Below are 20875 nucleotides of genomic sequence, written 5' to 3'. Positions count from 1 at the left end.
TGGAATCCTTCAAAAGAGCAGAGACCCCTGAGAGAGAGAGAAACCCCTCCCAAGAATCTAAGTTACTCTGAAACATGAGGGCAGCAGTTCTCAAACTTTGGCAAACCAGTGTCACCGGAGGGCTTATTACACGGCAGATGGCTGAGCCCCACAGCAGAGGGTCTGATGCAGCAGGTGTGGGGTGGAGCCTGAGGGCCTGCATCTCGAATAAGATCTTGGGTGAAGCCGGCACTGCTGGACTGGGATCTTGCTTTGACTCACTGCATTAGCCCATACAATAGGAGATGGGTTTCCTCCTCCATCTCCCCCAGGCCTTGCGGCAAGCATCCACATCCTTTAGGACAGGCCCCGGAAAAGTCAGGGCTGGCAGGCTCAATTCTCTTCTCACGGTCTGTCTTTCACAATCACCCACCTGTCACTCGCAAAATCATTTATTCAGTAGAATAATGGGTTCTGTTCCCTGCACCCAAGACACTGACAGTCTAGGCACAAGATTCCTGTGGCTACACAGATCGGCCAGAGAAACCAGGACAGCTCTGCCTGAGTCAACTCCAGAGGCCCACTGAAGGGATGCTGGGAGCACTGAGGAGGAGCCTTGGCTGGGCCTGCAGCAACCCGGGAAGGCTGCCTGGGGGAGGTGTCAGCCAAAGTTAGCTCTTAAGGGAGGAACGACCATAGTCACATTAATTGAAGGCTCACTGCCTGGCACTGTGCTGAGACTTTGCAAACACGCACTCTTTCAAGACTCACAACAGGAGGGAACTATTGTTGCTGAAGGGAGATTTGAGCCCAGTCCACTTCTGGTAGCCATGTTCCCAACCTTGAGCCTATGTGGGGATGGATCCTGACCTGAAGACGAGTTGTGGTGTGGAGGCCAGGGCGGGGCATTCCAGGAGGGGACTGCGTGTGCACCCACGCGGAGAGGGAGGCGGGCGCAGAGGCTTCCCCCCAGCTGGAAACCACTCCCTCGGGCGGCATCGGGGAAGGACAGCGGGGAGCTGGAGAGAGGCAGAGGGAAGGTGCTCTGTGAGCACGGCAGCTCCAGCGAAGCTGGGAGCCAGATGGCAGAGGGTGTGGGTCTGGCTTACATGGTTTCCCGGGGCCTGGGGCCAGAGCGGGGACACAGGGGCCCAAGAACCACAGGGCGACAGGACTGGGGCGTTCTGTTGACAGATCTGCTTGTGATGAAGCTTAGCCCCAAAGAGAGGCTGAGGGGTGACTGGCCAGCACAACCTCCATGACTCAGGGTGGCCCCTCAGTCCTTGGCCTCCAGGCAGCCTCTGTGTGGCTATAGGGGTCCTGACCAGCCTCGCCACAACCTTACTCTTACCTCTTGGCGGGGAGGCTAAGGAAAGCCACTCTGAGCCAGGCTGAATGAGTACTGAATTAGTGACCTGAATGCACAGGATGGAACCAGAGGATATAAGGTTCAGCTGCAGCAAGAGGTGTTCTAATCAGACACGAGGAAGAGCACTGGCCTGGGATGCTCAAGGGACAAGGGAGATTTTCTTCTGGGGAAGAGACCCAACCTTGTGTCTTTGTGACAGTCTGTCTGTCTGGAAAACATACGGTGGGGATTTCTCTCTCTCCTCTTTCACTACTTCTCCAGCAAATCCCACCCACGCTTTTAGTTCCTTTTCTCCTTTCCTGCTGGCCTCCCATTTCCGCCTTCTTTCTCTGAGCTGGCAAAGGCTCCCCTGGGCTTGTCTCAGTGTTGCTGGGGGCCTTTGAGTTTGGGCACACTCCACCCAGCCAGTGTTCACGGAGCCCTCCGCCTGCTGGAGGTGAAAGAACCACAGACTGCCTGGCAGGGGAGAGATCAGACAGTTCAACCAAGGCCCACATTCGAGGCAGAGTAAGGGCCATGCAATGAGAAAGATACAAGCCAAGGTGATAGGGCTGAGAGAGACCAGGGCCTCAGGGGGTTAGGGAATGCTTCAGACAAGGACAGGTGGGATTTCTCAGCTGGCAGAAGACAGTGGGGGAAGTCTTCTGTTTGGGCCAAGGGGGCAAATGAGTAGAGAAGGGAAGCATAGAGTGGTTCCAGAAATGGCAGGTTAGATTAGCTTGACTGCAGAGATGGGGTGAGAAGAATCTGGTATGATAACAGGCAGGTGGGGGACCATGAGGTCCTGAATTTTAGGCTGAATGATTTGCACATAATACTGTGGGCAGCAGGGAGCTACTGAAGGTTCCAGAGGAAGAACATGGCATTATTTGGGCTGAGACTGGAAGGGAGTCTAGATTGTGCTCCAATGCTAGTAGCTCCTGAAAGGCACCTGGCCCTGATTCTGAGTCCACTGACTTCTCAGGGTGTTCCCCAGGGGAGAAGACAACTGGTGTCTCAAATGTCACTGTTTTGGTGAGGTCTGTCCTGATGATCCAACTAGTTCATCCTAAAGGAAATCAGTCCTGAATATTCATTGGAAGGACTGATGCTGAAGCTGAAACTCCAATACTCTTGCCATCTGATGCGAAGAACCGACTCATTGGAAAAGACCCTGATGCTGGGAAAGATTGAAGGCAGGAGAAGGGGACAACAGAGGATGAGATGGTTGGATGGCATCACCGACTCAATGGACCTGAGTTTGAGTAAACTCTGGGAGTTGGTGATGGACAGGGAGGCCTGGCGTGCTGCAGTCCATGGGGTCGCAAAGAGTCAGACACGACTGAGAAACTGAATTGAACTCAACTGTCCTGATGATCGTATTTATCAACTCAGCATCTCTGGCACTTCCCCTTTTCCTTCTCTGTGTTTCCGTCACACTCATTGCCTTCTAACATCCTTCATCTATGGTTTATACTATTTATCGTCTGTTCCACCCTCATTGGAATGAAGGCCCCATGAGGAAAAGGTCTATGTTTTACTTGCTGCTCAATATTCCAGTGCCTACCATAGTGCCTGGAATCCCAACAAATTCGTGTGTGGACTAAATCAAGAGAAAAATTCCACCCTGCATGAACCATCGTGGTCTGTGTCGTCTCCTCCCTGTCGCTTTGCTCCTGGCTTCCTGAGCTTGGCAGCGCTCAAGTGGAAAAATCTCTGAGAAAATCAGACAGAATTCTGCTTCTTCCCTGCTGTGCCTCTCACCCTTGCCAGGAGTCTGGGAAGATTTGGACTGTTCCTTCTCCCTTCCTCTGCCAAAAACACTTCCCTTCATCTTGGAGTAGGGGCCAGGCAAGGCAAATTTCAGTCGAGGGAAGCAAGAGGCTCGCAGGCCTGAGGCAGCCCTACCCAGCAGCCTGGAAAAACTCTGATGGGCTCATCGGAATAACTGCAAATTATTTTGCAGTTACTAACGAGCGCCCACCCCAGCATGCACTGTAGAGGAGCTCTGTGCGTTTTGTTCCATTTGGGCCTCCCATTAACCCTATGGAATGGGTACTATCTTCCCATTCTACAGATGGGAAAATAGAGGCTCAGAGAGGCTAACTGATAAGGCCTAGTTCTTCCCACCAGCTGAGGGAGCCTCGGTTTGAACACAGGTCTGTCTTCCTCCAAGCCAGTGCTTGCTCCTTTATGGCACACAGGCTCTCTTCTGCGAGAGAAGCAGCTGAGATGCAGCGAGGGGGGCTTGCTGAATTCTCTGTCCAAGGCGTCATCAGATCACAGAGGTCTCTGCTGGCCTCGGGCTTCCCACCTGAGCTATCGGGAGCTGAGGTTCTGGCCACTTCCCAACGATGAAGGAGGACAATGATGTCACATCTGCCACCCGACCTGAGCTCATCAGAGAGTGAGAGTTATAACTGCGGGCGCTGCCCCCTCTGGCCTGTGGCCAGGCGTCCTCACCTTGCTTCTGTGTGCACCGCAAGAGCTGGAGTCGAGGACAGGGCTCCCTGCCTTGGCGGCCCAGCACACCAGGGACGCCAAACCTACCCCTGTGTGCAGATCCAACGCCCAACAGCCAGGGCTGCTCACAGCTGGGCCGTCACTGGGGAGGTGGAAAAGCTTGGCTCAAGCCCCCAGCTGTGGATTCCCAGCCTAGGAACACAGTTAACCCACCTTGAGGGGAGAAACCCTCCCTCTCAGTAAACATCACTGAGTCCCTATGTGCAAGGAAAAGAGATGGCTTCTGCCTTTGAGGCTCTAAAGAGCAGAGCATAGTCACTAAATAGACCATGGGGAACCATGGATGATTCTAGAGCAGGTGAGTGAGACGCCTACACGGTGGATTAGGAGGTGGATCAGGCAGCAGCAAAATATGGCTGGGGGAGAACCGGCCTTTGTAATGACTCCAGCTAACGTGTTGAGCACTTACTGAGAACTTGAGGTCGTTTCAAGCTTTACAAATACTAACTTTAATCTTCTTAGTAACCCTAGGGTACGTTGTTATTCCCATTTTACAGATGAGAAGACTGATGTAAAGTGATCTTATAAGCCTTGTAGGTGGTGGAGTTGGGCACTGAACCCGCCTAGCTCCCAAGCCTGCCTTCTTTACTAGGATTTGTTGCTGCCTCTTGCAGTGATCTGGGCTGGGCAGTGGGCAGGGCCGGAGGGAGGGAAGTGAAACTGCCTGCAGTTAAGACTCCTTGCCTTGGAGAGCTCTCACAAGGCCAGACCAGGAAATCATAAGGGAGATGTGAACATCAAGCACTTTGATCTGCATGGAAAAGAACTGTAGCGAAGATCACTGTTATTGATAACAGCAACAATCACAATGTTCTTGGACAACAGCCCAGACAGGATAACTTCTTCCATGGAAAAGAGATTTTAGAGACTCTCCCACAGAGAAATAATATCACAGTTATAACCTCACTTGTCTATTCAATCCTTTCCTGGTTTTATTCATTACCTTATTTACTTAAATGGTGGCGCAGACAGTAAAGAATCTGCCTGCCATGCAGGCAAACTGGATTTGATCCCTGGGTCGGGAAGATCCTCTGGTGAAGGAAATGGCAACCCGTTCCAGTATTCTTGCCTGGAGAATTCCAAGGACAGAGGAGCCTGGTGGTCCATGGGGTTGCAAAGAGTTGGCCATGACTCAGGGACTAACACTTTTATTTACTTAAGTGGAGGAGAAAGCCTCACTTTGATGCTGACCTGGCCTTCTAGCTTTGGATGTGTGATCACCACCAGTGCCCCTTTCACAAAAGAGGATGAGTTTCTGGGAGTCACCAGGTAGATGGAAGGAGAGGGAAGGATGTGGGGCACGGGGTGACTCCGGCCAGACAGGGGGAAGGCAGCTGCACCCAGGAAGGGCTGCCCGAGACCCAGGGCTTCCTGTGCTGTTTTGATGTGATTACACTTGATGCCTCTGAGATGATCGGCTACATTTTAAATGACACTATTGATATAAGCAAGGCTTGAGAAGTTAAAAGAAATTGAGGTTGGAGTATATCAAGAGTCCTTACAGCTCCAACAGTCTGTGAAGATACCATCTGTCTTAATCTTCTCCCAAGGAAAAATTATCAAGAGGCAGTGAGCGCTTAGAAGAGCTGTCTGGCTGGGTCTTGCCTGTCCCCACACTGGGGTGAGCTGGGCAAGAGCCACTTGGGACCCAGCTGGCAGCTCAACCTGGGGACATCCTAGCCAGAGCGACACAGCCTCTGGCCCCCTTCCCGGGTCTCAGGAGCTGGGGTCACCTGGGACACTGTCCTCCTGGCCTCTCCTGTTAGGTTGTGGGTGTAGGAGGGCTAGAGAGGGCCTTCGCTCAAGCAATTAGCAGAGAGCCACGGGCCACAAGCTTGAGGAGGGAGCTGGCAGTAGGGACTGAGCCCTGCTGGGTGGGATGAGAGCAAAAGCGCTTACCTGCAGCAGCAGGTGAGGTCAGGGGCTCCCGAGATGAGCTGCACTGGCTCACTTTCCTCTTAATCGGTCCCCAGGTGCTTCCAAGCGTCCCGGCTGCGTCTCTGCTTAACTCCCGACCACAAAGGGGGCTCCTCCAAGGCTCTGTGGCACCGGGACAAAGAAGTGCTCTCAATGCACATGGGCATGGATCTCCGTCCTCCCCGAGCCTCCCCGAGGCTCCTCCCCCAGCCCAAGCAGGCCAGGCCCTCCCAGGTCCACCACGCTTATCAGCGCCCCACCAGATCTGCCTCATGGGAACTCTGACGGGGTGAGGGGCACCCCATGTATGCAGCCATAAGCCCCGATCTGCCACTCTACTCCACATACAGATGCCCAGCCCTGGGGTAGGTAAGCCAGGGAGCCATCCTTCATCCAAGATCAACAGAAGCCAGGAGGAAGCTGGGGGGACCATGAACGACGACATGATACTGGGAGTCCTGGCATCTGTGGCTGCTACTTCCTCCTGGTGAGGTGGAGCATCACACTTTTCCTCAGTGGGGTGTGGGCTTCAGTGTAGACACACAGCCACACTGCCTGCAGGCCTGAGCTGGGGAGACCAGAGGGGCCCATAACAACCAGGTGACTCTGAGTAAGATCAGAATCATCTGGGGTGGGGTCCTGCTAAACTGCAGGCTTAAGGGCCCTATCCTAGCCTGTTGAATCAGAATCTCCAGGAAGGGGCCTGGAAATGTGCATTTTAGCAGGTTCCCCACATGGATGCCAAAGAACTAGGACTCACTGGGCTATGTGTGATGGGAAAGGGTTGACAAGTCCAAGGATGAAGCTTTGATCATATGCATGAGGGGGTCGTTGGTCCCTTTCCTAAAAGCAGCATCATAGGAGCCCAGTCTCTGCAGCCAACCAGCCAGGGGCCCTGGGCAACTTGCTGAAACCTCTCTGGGTCTCTTTTCCTTGTGGGCAAAATGCCCACAAGGCATTTTGATGGGCCTTGTGAAAGAGATGATTTCTTGGGCCCTTCCGGGTGTAAAAAAAAAAAGGTGAACCCACTGAGAAATGAATTTTAAAAGGAAGTTCAGGGGAGCATTTTAAATAGTATTCTCCTTGAATCATTGGTTTTTCCCTTAAATTCACTTTTTTAATTCTGAAAATAACATACTTATGTAAGGGAAAGAAATCAAAGCCTTCCAAGTAATACAGAATGAAAAGTCTCCCTGCTATCCCAGACCTCTGTTCCACTCCCCCAAATAAACATTGTCAAGTTTCCTATTTTTCTTCAAGAATTTTCCCATAAATACTGACAAATATGTATCTATGCCTACATCTTTATTTTAAACCCAACTGAGACCACATCCCCAGTACTTTCTTTGTTTCTTAGTTATTACACATCACACATCTCTGCATACCAAGAGACAGATCTTTCATGCCTGCAGCTGCTCGTAACTCCCACTGAAGGATGCACTATGCTTTTCATGCATCTATCCTTTTTGGCAGATGTTTAGGTTGTTTTTATGTTTTTTGCTGCACAGACAAAGCTGCAGTGAACATCTTTGACGATACATGTTTGTGCGTACATGTGAGGTTAGCTGTAGGATAAATCCCTAGCGGTAAGGAGTTGAAGGTTAGGTGGATCTAAAATTCTGACATTGCCAGATTGTCCTCCAAAGAAGATGAACCAGTCTGCACTGCCCAGCCATCAAATTTTTAAACTTTGCAAATATGTGAGTTGAAAATGACATCTTGTTTCAATGTGTGATTCTTTAAATATCAGAAAAGGCAGGCATTGCTTTCAGGTTGATTGGTGGCCTTTGCATTTATTTTTTCTGTGAACTCTGTTCTTTCTAATTTAGCTCACTGATTTTTAAGAGATTTTTCTAAATTAAGACAATTAACTTTTTGTTACGTGCATTACAAATTGTCATCTGTCTTTTTTTTTTTACTCTATTTATGGCATCACTGCTTACAGAAATTTCAGATATTTCTGTAGCCCAAAATATTTTCTACTAGAAGATCCTAAAAATATATGCTGATGTTTTCCACTGGTATTGTTAGGGGTTTTTTTCTTTTTAATCATTCTTTTACTCTTTCCTTCTTTTAAATTTTCTTTCCAGATTTTATTTTGGTGTTAAGAGTGTGGTAGGCCCAGCTTTCTTTCTTTCCCCAAGGGGCTGGTTATCTCAAAGTCATGTTTGAATAATTCATTTTCTCCCCCCACTCCCCCTCCCTCTTCTAGATTCAAAATATCAATTTAACTATATTAGGATGGATAACAAAGAGTCAAATGTTGATTCAAATTCCATCTTTACTGGATCTAGGAGAAGTTACCTAAAACTCCACGTGCCTCAGTTTCCTCATCTAAAAGTGAGGTTAACTGAATTATGTAGGGGAAAATATAGGGAAATGTGAAGTTTTTCAGGCAGTTCACTAAGAAAAATGTTATATTATTTCTATGGATTTTTGGATATGTGTGATACTTGTCAGCTTTCTGACACATTATCTGATATGATTTCATTGTAATTCTAAATAAATAAATGTTTCTAACTTTGGGAAAAATTAGGGACAACAATAGCAACATCTGCATAGGGTTACTGTGAGAATTCAACAAATTATTTGAGCAAAAGGACGTAGAAAGATGAAACTATATGCTCTCTACAGGAAACTAACCTTTGCTGTAAAGATACACCGCTGCAAGGGAAGGGAGAGAAAAGATACTTCATGCAAATGGTAAACAAAAGAGACCAGGGTGGCCACACTCACATCAGATAAAATAGACTTTAGGTAAAAATCTGTCACAAGAGACAAAGAAGGATATTACACAATGATAAAAGTCAATTCCCCAGGAAGAAATAACAATTATAAATATGTATGCATTTAACAGCAGAGCACCCAAATATAGGAAGCTAACATGAACGGAATGAAAAAAGAAATCGTAACGCAATAAGAGGAGATTTCAATAAACCTCTTTCGGTAGTGGGTAGAACAATCATACAGAAGATCAATAAGGAAACAGAGGACTTGGATGTATTCAACACTATAGACCAACTAAACCCAGTGGACACATACAGAACACTCCAGCTAAGAGAAGCAGAATACACATTCTTCTCAAGTGCAGACGGAATATTCTCCACGATAGCCTATGTTTTAGGCTTCAGCAAGGGCCACAGGACAGTGCCTGGCCCATGGGAATTACTATATGTTGGTGATTACTGTTATCATCACCACACAGTAAATGTGTCGGGGTCTTAACAGATATTTTCTGTTTCATTGATATATGAGCCAGTTCCATCACTCAACAAGTATCTATCATTACGTGTGAGGCCCTGTTCTATGTGTTGAGAACCAAGCGTGAGCATCAGTAATAAGCGCTATTCTTCTCCCCTCCGGTTAGGCTCACTTCCAGCGATTTTTAGCACGTTTACTGATATTATATTTTCTTTCACTATATTGCAAAACAGGCTAAAGTTATATACAGGAAAGCTATACGTCTTTGTTCTAACTACTGATTAGCAGTCATAATATGCATGTGTGAGCATGTGCACTCAGGCGCTCACTCATGTCTGACTTTGCTCAGTCATGTCCGGCTTCCCATGGACTGTAGCCCACCAGGCTTCTCTGTCCATGGAATTTTCCAGGCAGGAATACTGGAGCAGGTTGCCCTTTCCTACGATAGGGGATCGTCCTGACCCAGGGATTGAACCCTCATCTCTTGCATCTCCTGCATGGTCAGTCGGATTCATCACCACTGTGCCACCTGCGAAGTCCCATCTTAGTATACTCCTTTATTATTCTATTAGTTTTTCAGTGGACTGTCTTGTTCTTTTTTTCTCCAGATGGCCGATCCTATCATCTATAGTTTAAACTGATAAATTTGTCTCCTTTCATAACCTATATTTTCAAATTTTGTATTGGTTTGTACTTCTAGAGACGTGTTAAAGAAGGAAGGTAATGGTGGTCACTTTTTCCTTGTATGTATTTCTCTGTACACACATATACACATACATACACAAACACATAAAATGTTAAGCAATATTCATCTATGCCTATTAAATATGGGTTAAAATCAGGGACATATGTTGAATTTTATCAAATGCCTTTTAGGCATTTTAGCATTTATGGAGCTGTTTATATTATTTTTTCATCTCTTTTGAACTATTATTTTGTTCAATTATGTTAATAGTTTTCCTAATATTGAATATATATCTCTGGAAGATAGCCCCACTTGCTCATGGTATATTCATTTTTCAAACATAATGCTGTGTGATTCTATTTGTTTCTATTAATATATGAATTTTGCACCAATATTCATACATGAGATATTTTTGTAGTATTTTTTCTCTTTTCCTGTGTGGGCTGTTTCTGTCGGTGTTGTGCTGGCTTCATGGACTACTATGGAGTGTTTCCTTCTCTATGATCTGGCACAGTTGATGCAGTTTAAATAACATTGGAATTCTCTCTTCCCTGAAGGTTTGATAGAAATTAAGAGCTGTTTAAACCTGGGTTTTTTGGAGTGGAGTTTATGAAAATTCAGTTTCTTTTACGGATTATTGGTCTGTTGAGGTTTTTCTAGTTCTTCTGGGGTCAAACTGATGATTTGCATTTTCTCAGAAAACTATCTGGGCTTCCCTGGTGGCTTAGATGGTATAGAATCCACCTGCAGTGTGGGAGACCTGGGTTCATTCCCTGGGTTGGGAAGATCTCCTGGAGGAGGGCATGGCAACCCATTCCAGTACTCTTGCCTGGAGAATCCCCATGGACAGAAGAGCCTGGTGGGCTACAGTCCATGGGGTCGCAAAGAGTCAGACACGACTAAGCACAGCACACAGAAAACCATCAGTTTTAGGGACTTCCCTGGTGGTCCAGTGGTTAAGATTCCATGGTCCCCATGCAGTGGGCATGGGTTCGATCCCTTGTCAGGGAACTAAGATCCCACATGCCAGGTGGTACTGCCAAAAAAAAAAAAAGAAAAAGGTAAAAATAAATTACAATTTCAAAAAAAAGAAAACTATCAGTTTTAGCTGGTTTTCAACTAAATTTGCATATGGTTGAGCACAGTATCCTTACAGAATTCTATTTTCTCTGTATCACTGGCTACTTCTCCATTTTAATGTTCAATTTTACATATTTGGCTCATTCTTCCCCCTGCTCACATTAGATTATCTATGCTTAAAAAATCATAAAATGACACCTGATTTTTTTTTCAGGACCCTATTACTATGTGCATAGTCCAGAAACAGAGGAGCTAGAATGAGCTCAGGATGAGGATGAGGAAGGTAGCAGGGTAGGGGCAGCTCGACAAACATTTTAAATGTACAGAGAGGGACTTCCCTGGTGGTCCAGTGGCTAAGACTCTATGTTGTCAACGGTGGGGGCCTGGGTTCCTATGTTGTCAATGTCAAGGGGCCTGGGTTCCAACCCTGGTCAGAGAACTAGATCCCACAAGCCACAACTAAGAGTTGACATGCTGCAATACAGATCCCAAGTACCGCAATGAAGAGCTGGCAAAGCCAAATAAATAAATATTCAAATATTTTTTAAAAGTACAAAGAGCCTTGTACTTTTACATACTCCCTGGCCTTGAACACCCTAGATCTCCTTTCCCCAACTCCCCCACCCAGTTAAACCCACCAACTTCCATTCTTCAATACCCAGCTGTCACGTCCTTTTGCAACCTTTCCTGATTTCCCTGCGAAAAGCCAGTGCCTTTCCTCTGATGTCTTAGATTACCTAATTTATTTTAATTTTGAAAAATTTCAGGCCCCAAAAGGTTAAAAGTATAAAACCAATGAAATTAACAAATGTTCATATTATGTGGGCCCAAATCAACTTACAAGCTTTCACACAGCAAGGGAAATCATAAAAAAATGAAAAGACAACCTACAGAATGGGAGAAAATCTTTGCAAATGATATGACAGACAAGGGTTTAATCTCCAAAATATACAAACAGCTCTTACAACTCAACAACAACAAAAACCAACTCAATCAAAAAAATGAGCAGAAGACCTTAATATACATTTCTCCAAAGAAGACATACAGATGGCCAGTAGACATAGGAAAAGATGATCAACATCACTATTAGAGAAACGCAAATCAAAACTACGACGAGGTACCACCTCATACCAGTCAGAATAGCCATTATTACAAACTCTACAAAGAACCTGGAGAGGGTATACACTGTTAGTGCGAATGTAACTTGGTGTAGCCACTATGGAAAACAGTGTGGAGGCTTCTCAGAAAACTAAAAATAGAATTACCATACGATCCAACAATTCCACTTAGGCATATACCCAGATAAAACCATAATTCAGAAAGATACATGCACCCTTATGTTCATAAGAGCACTGTTCGCAATAGCCAAGACATGGAAACAGCCTAAATGTCCGTTGACAGATGAATGGATAAAGAAGATGTGCTACATATATACAAGGGAATACCACTCAGCAGTAAGAAAGAATGAAATAATGCCATTTGTGCTGGTCTTTGGAAAGGAAGTAAGAAAACAAATACTGTACCATTTGATATCACCCCACTCCAGTGCTCTTGCCTGGAAAATCCCATGGATGGAGGAGCCTGGTTAGGCTGCAGTCCATGGGGTCGCTAACAGTCGGACACGACTGAGCGACTTCACTTTCACTTTTCACTTTCATGCATTGGAAAAAGAAATGGCAACCCACTCCAGTGTTCTTGCCTAGAGAATCCCAGGGACGGGGAAGCCTGGTAGGCTGCCGTCTATGGGGTCACACAGAGTCGGACACGACTAAAGCGACTTAGCAGCAGCAGCAGCATATGTGGAATCTAAGTGAAAGTCGCTCAGTCGTGTCTGACGCTTTGCGACCCCATGGACTTATATAGTCCATGGAATTCTCCAGGCCAGAACACTGGAATGGGTAGCCATTCCTTTCTCCAGGGGATCCTCCCAACCCAGGGATTAAACCCTGGGTTCAATCCCACATTGCAGGCGGATCCTTGACCAACTGAACAATCAGAGAAGCCTGTGAAATCTAACATATGGCACAGATGAACCTATCGACAAAACAGAAGCAGACTCACAGACACAGAGAACGGGCTTGTGGTTGCCAAGGCGGGGGGAGGGCGAGAGGAGGCCTGGGAGCGTGGGATGAGCAGACACAAACTATTATATATAGAATGGATAAACAACAAGGTCCTACCGTAAAGCACAGGGAACTATATTCAATACCCCGTGATAAACCATAGTGGAAAAGAATATAAAAATATAATGTCTATATGTGTATAACTGAGTCATTTTGCTGTACAGCAGATATTGGTACAACACTATAAATCAACGACACTTCAATACAAAGAAGTTTTAAAAATACAAACGCTAACATTCTGTTATTTTTGCTTCCAACCTCTCTTCTTAAAAGGAGTGTTGCTGACAAATTAGAAACCGTTTCATTCCCCGTCAGTCTCAGCGCCTTCCCTCCACCCCTCCAAAGACCAGCACAAGCATGAACCTAGTAGGTATTACAGCATTGCAACCTGTCTGTGCCCACAAAACACAGATATTGTTTTGTGATTTTTATTAAAATTAAATTTTCACTAACGGCACTAATCTGCAATTTCCTTTTCTTCACCATAATGTTTTTGAGACTGATTCATGATAATACTATGAATACACGTGTGTATATACATCAACTTTTTTGAAGCATAACTTACAAAACATAAAATTCCCCAGTTATTTATATTGTAACTGCTGCACAACATCACATCTTTGTCTACTCCATCATTGTGAGTTGAGACCTCTTTTTTTGTCTTTCGAACACTGCTGCCCTAGATATCCTTGGAACCGTCTCCTTATGCACATGCGTGAGTTTCTCTGGGTAATTAATCAACCAGATGTGAAACCGTTGGTCACAAAGTATGTACATTGTCACCTTTAGCTGCCTGTGCCCCAGCGTCCCCTGGTGTTTGCACTGCCATTATTGGAGCATTTCTGAAGCTGTCATCACCACCCGGTGACTTGCCTACCCACCCCTTCCCCATGAATTACTGGAGGGCATGTCTGTGACTGGCACTCAATGAACACTTGATAAATGAAAGGATGAGCTCACCGTCTAGCAGAAGAGACAGACTCAAATGAGACAAGTGCATTAAGGGCTGTGAGACCTCCTCTGGCTGGGATCCAGGGAAGGCTTCAAGGAGGAGGTGGCATTCAAGTCGGGGTTTGAAGAACAGAGAGACTCTGAACAGCGGAGGATGGGGATGAGGACAAGGATTGGGCTGGGAGGAGGACGTGGGTCAGACAATCCAGGGTACATTCGATTTGCCAGAGTAATGGTTCCTAGCTGACCTGCAGGTGAGGGAGTGTGCATTTTGTAAAAACTTCAAAGTGGTTTGATTCCTCCCCAATCCCCATGCAAGTAGAGCCTCTGAGCTGGAACAGGATGAAGGAAGCAGGCGGGCAAACTGGAAGAGGTATCTGGGGCTTACTCCAGGGTGAGTCTTCAATGGCAGGCTCTGGGGAGCCTGTGAGAAGGAACCAGGTCAGAGCCGGGCTCAAAGATGATTCATTCGATGAGCAGGCAGGTAGCTGTTCAGCCTCTGGAATAAGGCCTCGGTCAGAGAGAGACTGCTCCTCCCAACCTCTTTCCCTCCTCTGTCTCCGGGAAAAGATCAGGGCAGCGGGCCCCAGGCCCACGTGCTCCTCTGGGGGAGCTCTGGGCTCCTGGAGCTCTGGAGCTCCTCAGGCTCCACTTTGCAGCTCTGGGGGCCCAGGTCAGGGGCTTGCACATTGCTTACCCACGGCCGCCACCCCACCAGCTGGCCCCTCCAACCCCGCTGCTCTGGTGCCAGGGCCAGGGCTCCAGGGAGCCCCTCCATGAAGTGTGGAGCCAGGACCTGGCATCCTGAACACGCCTTCAGCGTGTCCCAGTGGGGCAGGGGTGGGATGGGAATCTTATCCTTCCATTTTCTCTGCTGTCCTTCAGCAGAACCCAGCTCTGGGCACCCTGCCCAGAGTGGAGGGGAAGGGGAAGACGCACGACCTTCAAGTCCTTCTGTCTTCAGCAGCTTCAGCAAAACCACCAGCAGCGCCAGCAGCAGGAGACCTGAGGGTGTGTCAGCCGTGCTCCAGGGAGGAGGAGCCAGCCCTCCGCGGCAGACAGACCAGCCCTGGGCCACAGACCATCCACGTCTGTGCATGGGTGTGGTTGTGGCTATCACCGCCTCTCTGAGCCTCGGCATTCTTATCTACCACCTGGGCTACTCACGCTGGCTCACAGAGGATTAAAACATAATGACAAGGGGACCTCCCTGGTGGTCCAGTGGTTAAGAAGCCACCTGCCAACGCAGGAGACACGGGTTCGATCCCCAGTCCAGGAAGATTCCACATGTTGTGGAGCGACGAAGCCTGTGTGTCACAGCGACTGAGCCTGTGCTCTGGGGCCTGCGAGCTGCAACTACCAAGCCCATGTACCACAAGTACTGAAGCTGGAGCACCTAGAGCCCATGCTCTGCAACAAGAGAAGCCACTGAAGTGAGAAGCCTGTGCACCACAACTAGAGACTGGTCCCTGCTCGCTGCAACAAAGGCTGAGCGCAGTGGCTGCTGTTCATCGTTCAGTCGTGTCTGACTCTTTGCGACCACATGGACCGCAGCACGCCAGGCTTCCCTGTCCTTCACTATCTCCCGGCGTTTGCTCAAGCTCATGTCCATTGAGTCAGTGATGCCATCCGACCATCTCACCCTCTGCTGACCTCTGCAACAAAGCGCAGCCCCTCTACTAAAAAAAAAAAAGTAATGACAAGGAACATGAGGTCACTGAATGGGACCAGGATCTCAGGCCAGGGACACAGTTCAGGGCCTGAGAAGGCCTCCCCAAAGCCTGGCCTAGTTCGCAGGCCAGGGCACACTAGGTCCCTGCCCAGGATGGGTCCCTGACCCAGTACCAGCCTATTTGTGGTACTGAAGGACACCTCCACCCCCTCAACACACACACGCTGGCTCTGAGATATTCCTCTCTGAAGCTCTTTTTAAGGGAACAGCTCAGCTCCAACAGTGCCCAGAGCCACCAACACCATTGGCTAGCCACTGCCACCAAAGTCTGACCAGCCGGCCCAGAGACCCCAGGACCAATGGCCACTCAGCAGGTAAAAGGGTGAGCAAAGGGAAAGAGGGGGCTCCCCATCACCAATCTCATACCAGACACCTTTCCGCTTCCCCCCACTGAATGGTCCAGTGCACTGGGGGTTATTCTGAAAGTGAAAGTCGCTCAGTCATGTCCAGGTCTTTGCAACCCCATGGACTACACAGTCTATGGAATTCTCCAGGCCAGAATACTGGAGTGGGTAGCTTATCCCTTCTCCAGGAGATCTTCCCAACCCAGGGATCAAACCCAGGTCTCCTGCATTGCAGGTGGATTCTTTACCAGCTGAACCACAAGAGAAGCCCAAGAATACTGGAGTGGGTAGCTGTTCCCTTCTCCAGGGGATCTTCCCGACCCAGGAATCAAACCAGGGTCTCCTGCATGGCAGGTGGATTCTTTACCAGCTGAGCTACCAGGGAAGCTCCAGGGTTTATTCTACCAGGCTGTGAAGGGAAGACTCACAGAGGTGAAGCGAACAGGCAGTGAAGCAGGCGGAAGCCAGCTCCAAGTGCCCTCAGGAGATGCATCTGGTGTGCCAGCCTCCACCCTCCCAAGCCCTCCAGCAAGCACAGCTGACAGCCACACGGACAACTCAGCAAACAGCCATCTGTCTCCCTGGCCAAGTGGCCAGAGGTGCGTCTTGTTCATTGGTATCTCCACAGACCTCAGGACGCCTTGCTCTTTTGCCAGGACCTGGTGGCCTGAGGCCAGTGTCCCTCTGGCTGGACATGATTCTGAGAAGATCCAGTCAGGGGGAGAAGGCTCCTATCTCTGGGGCCATCTTCTTTGGCAAGGCCACTCAGTCATGAGTGGGGCAGGCTTGGCTTCTGGCCGGAAGCTGGCCTGACCTCTCTACCTCTGATGCTCTGAGGCTGCCAGAGGCCGCAGCTCAGCCTGAACAAGGGTCTGCAGGCGCAGGGCAGGGCCGGACCTCAGTTACCCCAGCCCAGCTCTTCAGAGCCTGCCTTCAGGGTGCTTGCGTGAAACAGCAGAACAGAAGGTGAAAAAAGCAGAAGGCAGGAGCCCAGGACACTTGGATCCTGGTTTTCTAAGCAGGGGTCCAGGCTTCAGTTCCCTTTGGGAACATTACTGATCACCAGGAGGCAGGAGGCACCCTTTCCCCCACCTTCGCTTCTGCAGGTTCCAGGACCAACCCCAGGCGCGCTGGGAAGGACCATGGCAGCGTGGGTGCAAGCCCTGCCCTAGAGGTACAGCACACAGAATTCTGGTCACTGATGTTCTTCTGAGAGCCCCCTCGGTTGGCCCCAAGCAATCCAGACACGCTGTAACGAGGACACAGCATGCCTCGTGAGCTGCCCACATTCTCATCTCAGCTTCCCCATCACCGCTTTGCATGAGTTGCACCAGCCACCTCCTAGGCAAGAACAAGGGGCCCAGGAACACCACCCCTGCTGACGTGGGAGTGGCCTGCAAAAAACCACTGCTCTCCCGGAGAGGGAAGAAGGGCGAGCGCCGGGCCCCAGCTCAGGCGAAACAGTGCACCAAGAGCTGCCAGTCTCACTCATAGCTGAACGCTCCCCCTAAGCACTTAGAGTCCAGCCTTCCCAGAGCGAGCCTGCCCGTGGCCCCGAATGCCCTGCGGCCTTCCCACACCCTGGACACTGTGCAAAGAGCTCCCAGCACTTGATACCCGTGATCTCTGTGGTTCTTCCACCAGCTGCTTCTGAGGAAGAGGCCAGATTAGAGAGTCCATGGGATTCCAGAAGCAGGGGGGAGGATCCAGGTGTGTGAGCAGGTCCACTGTGCCACCAGTCACCTGCATTTTACTGTGTGGAAATTCTGTGAAATGTCACAACGGTGGAGGAGGGGGAAAGGAAGTCCTCAGGGGCCCAAAGTACAACCTGATCTGGGCTGGGGAAAGATGGTCTGCCTTCCAAGCCTAGAAGGGTGTCCTAGACTGGCCACGGGGGGGTGGGGAGGGCATCCTTCATAGAGGGAATGGCCACCTTTCCCCCACTGAGGCAGGAAATAGATGGCTTCAATTCCAGAGTCTCCAGGAATAATTCCCCACCTGCAAGAAGCACTTGACATGTTTCCCAAGTCCTCCCACCCATCTGGGGAAGGTGTTTTCATGCCCAGCTGTCAGGCAGGGAAACCTGGAGGACGAGTGCCAGCTAACAGGGGCTCGGTCCAGAACCAGGTACTGTGCCCTGTAAGTGGTTCTTCTCCCGCAGTCTCAGAGCCTACCTCTGCCTCTGCCAGCCTGGAGGGGTCACCACCAGCTGGATCAAGGGGCTGGGGCCTTTCTCCTGGAGAAGGGTTAGAAGGAACCCTGAGGGGGGATGCAGAAGAACCAGACCCACGGTGAGCACTCCTCTCTCTGGCATTGTACTGTCGCTCCATGGGCAGCTAGCTGTCATCTGGTTTACTGGGAATCCCACCCCCTCCCACAGGGTCACCCCAGTGGTTACTGGTGGTCATCATGTAGCCCAAGGCATGCTGTGCAATCACCAGGGGCCAGCTTTCAGCTCAGAAGGTGTGTCTGAAAAGCATCAGCTCAAGCACTAGGCACGAGGTAACCGCTGTGCTCATGGGCTGGGCAGGACCGCCCATCCTGAGATGCTGGCAGACAGATAGCTGAAGTCCCCCTGCCCCGGGCCCCCTCCATGGCTGTGACCACAGCTGCTAGCACCAAGACCTTCTGGGCTCGGAGGTTTAGTTACTAAGTCGTGTCCAACTCTTGCGAACCCATGGACTGTAGCCCGCCAGGCTCCTCTGTCCATGGGATTTTCCAGGCAAGAATACTGGACTGGGTTGCCATTTCCTTCTCCAGGGCTGAGAGACACCCACAGAAATTGTGTGTCCACTGTGGGTGCAAGACAGGAAGGTATCCAGGTGCTTTTAGCTTCCCTCTTCAAGTTGCTTCTTTACTAAGAAACTTGAAAACACATCTTAATGGAGAAGAAGATGCTGGAGCTGTCCCCTCCCACTGACAAAAGCCCTCCCATCAGGAGGCCCTCACAGCCTCGCCTCACCAGGGCGCTGGGGGTGGAGAGGGGGAGGATCAGAGAAAAAGGGGCCTCATCCCACCTGCCTGGAGGTGGGCCAGGCAGTCAGGAGACCTGGGTGCCGGTGAGAGCCCCGGAACACCCTCTGAGACTCAGCTCCCTGGCCTGCCCAGTGATGCTGCCTGGCTCCAGCTCTAAAACAAAAGATGGCTCTCTGCCTGCCTCAGTTTCCCTCCAGAGAAAGCCAGCTGCACCAGGGAGAAGGAAGGCAAGGTAAATTCAGGAAAAGTTCGCCTCCAGGAGCAAGAGTCCATTCCTCTTGGGAACAGCAGTTGGGGAGAGAGCCAGGCTGGACCACAGCGGGTGATGCTCAGAGAAGGCGGACTTGGCTCTCCATTCTCCCACCTCTTCTCCTGAAAGACGAGGCTGTGAAAGGAGAAAAGTCCATCTCCCTATTCCCCGTCCTTCCCACAGCTGCCTGGAACTTCCACTTGGCTCTCATCAGGGCTGGTACACGAGATTGAGGCCTGGAAGGGCCTTCCTCTCCCGGAAGACAATGCTGACTCTCCACCCTGAGCCCTCAAGGAGAGCAGGGGCCCTGTAGCTCCTCTGCTCAGATGAACGTTTTTTTTTTTCCCTGTCCTCAGACAATTCCGGCCCCTGCAATGTTCACACCAAGACACTCCAGAGCCTCTCACAGAAGTCCTATGTCCCCCCATTCTCAGGAATGGGGGAAGGGGGCCCCTGGGGGAGGGGATGGGAGGGAGTCCACCCCAGCGTGGACCAGAGGTCTAGAGAGCAAGCTTGACCCCTTCACCTCCAGAGAGCATCAGGTCAAGGCAGTGCCTGGGAGGCCAGCTCTGCAGGACCCTGCTAAGTGACTCTGGGGCGAAGCCACCGGCAGCCCCCTGGGCCTCGGTGTCCCCAGGTCCATCATCCAAATCCAAAGTTTCTCTCTCAAGGCCAAGGTGAGGATGGAGGCAAGAGCCTTTCTTTGAAAGCACAGGAGAAAAGGTGGCGGTATTGTGCCCCTGGGGGCCCAGAAGCCCAGCCCACTCGGCACGGAATGAGGACCACCCCCCACCCCACGCCCCGGACCCGCTGCAGCGCGGCGCTGACGCTGCCTTCACTCAGAGCCGCGGGGAGACTGCGGGGGAGAGCGCACCCTCCCAGGCCAGCCCCGCGAGCCGGAGGCGTAGCCCGGGGGAATCCCGGCGTGGGGGTGGTCCGGAGAGGCAACCAACAAGGCAGGTGACGGGGACCCCCAGGCAGGCCTCCTGTCCACCCTCTACCGACCCAATGAAGACGGTCGACCGAGCCACGGCCCCTCCTGGTGGGCGGCTCCTTCCGCCCTTCCCCCGGGTCCAGGCTGCGGGAGAGCCCGAGCCACCGGGAAGTATGGCGCAGTCTCCCCCGCCCCCACCCCTCCGGGTCCGAGGTCCCGGAGAGCGTAGAGCCAGCAGCCCTGCCCTCCGCCCCCCCCCCCCCACCGCCCTCCCACCCCTGTCCAGGACCGGGATTCCGCGCCCCTTCTTCCAGCCGGATCGCTTCTGGAGCATCCCACCCGCGTGCTCACCACGTCTGCGCCCTAGGCGCCGCGGCCCCAGCTCCAGACAAGATAGGCAGGCGGCCGGGATGCGAGGCCAGGCGACACGCTCCCTACCTGGGAGGAGACTGCCCGCCGGTCCTCCTCCGTGCTGGCCTGCTCGAAGCCAGCCCCACCTGGCAAGGGACGGTCAGCAAATTCCCCGCAGCATCACCATGGGAGCGGCGTCGCGGCTCCTCCCCGGCCGCCGCCAACCTCGGCCCCGCCCCAGTGCTGCTGGACGGCCGGGGAACCCAGGCTGGATTTTTTTTCCTCTGCAAAGGCCCAGGCTCCGCCTCAGAGACCTTGTAGCTACCAGGAACCGTCTGCAAATTACCACAGCAAATCTACAAGGTTGATGATCCCTTGCGGGAACACTCTGATGGTCTGGGTCCTCAATACCAGAAGCTCTGGTCTTGCTGCTCTCTTGCCATCCCTCACTTCAAGCTCTCCTCCCAGGCACATCGGCCCT

The 20875-nt window shown here is 50.6% G+C and overlaps 1 protein-coding gene across 5 annotated transcripts in view; it reads right to left on the bottom strand.

Annotated features, from left to right (window-relative positions):
* The window catches only part of TMEM63C (transmembrane protein 63C), a 73633-nt gene extending 52974 nt beyond the window's left edge, over positions 1 to 20659 (bottom strand). For 2 of the 5 annotated variants that reach the window (XM_043472635.1, XM_043472636.1), the window contains exons 1-2: positions 20395 to 20659; positions 5750 to 5890 (exon numbers count right to left, since the gene is read on the bottom strand). The gene's annotated coding sequence lies outside the window, so the exon portion shown is untranslated. The remainder of the gene's footprint in view (positions 1 to 5749; positions 5891 to 20394) is intronic. The other 3 variants (XM_043472637.1, XM_043472639.1, XM_043472638.1) reach the window with 3 other exon arrangements.
* Between the last annotated feature and the right edge of the window lie 216 nt (positions 20660 to 20875).

Source organism: Cervus canadensis, chromosome 6, assembly GCF_019320065.1.
Source record: "Cervus canadensis isolate Bull #8, Minnesota chromosome 6, ASM1932006v1, whole genome shotgun sequence".
In the NCBI taxonomy this organism is placed as follows: Eukaryota; Metazoa; Chordata; class Mammalia; order Artiodactyla; family Cervidae; genus Cervus; species Cervus canadensis.
This window is presented reverse-complemented; position numbering and strand designations above follow the sequence as displayed.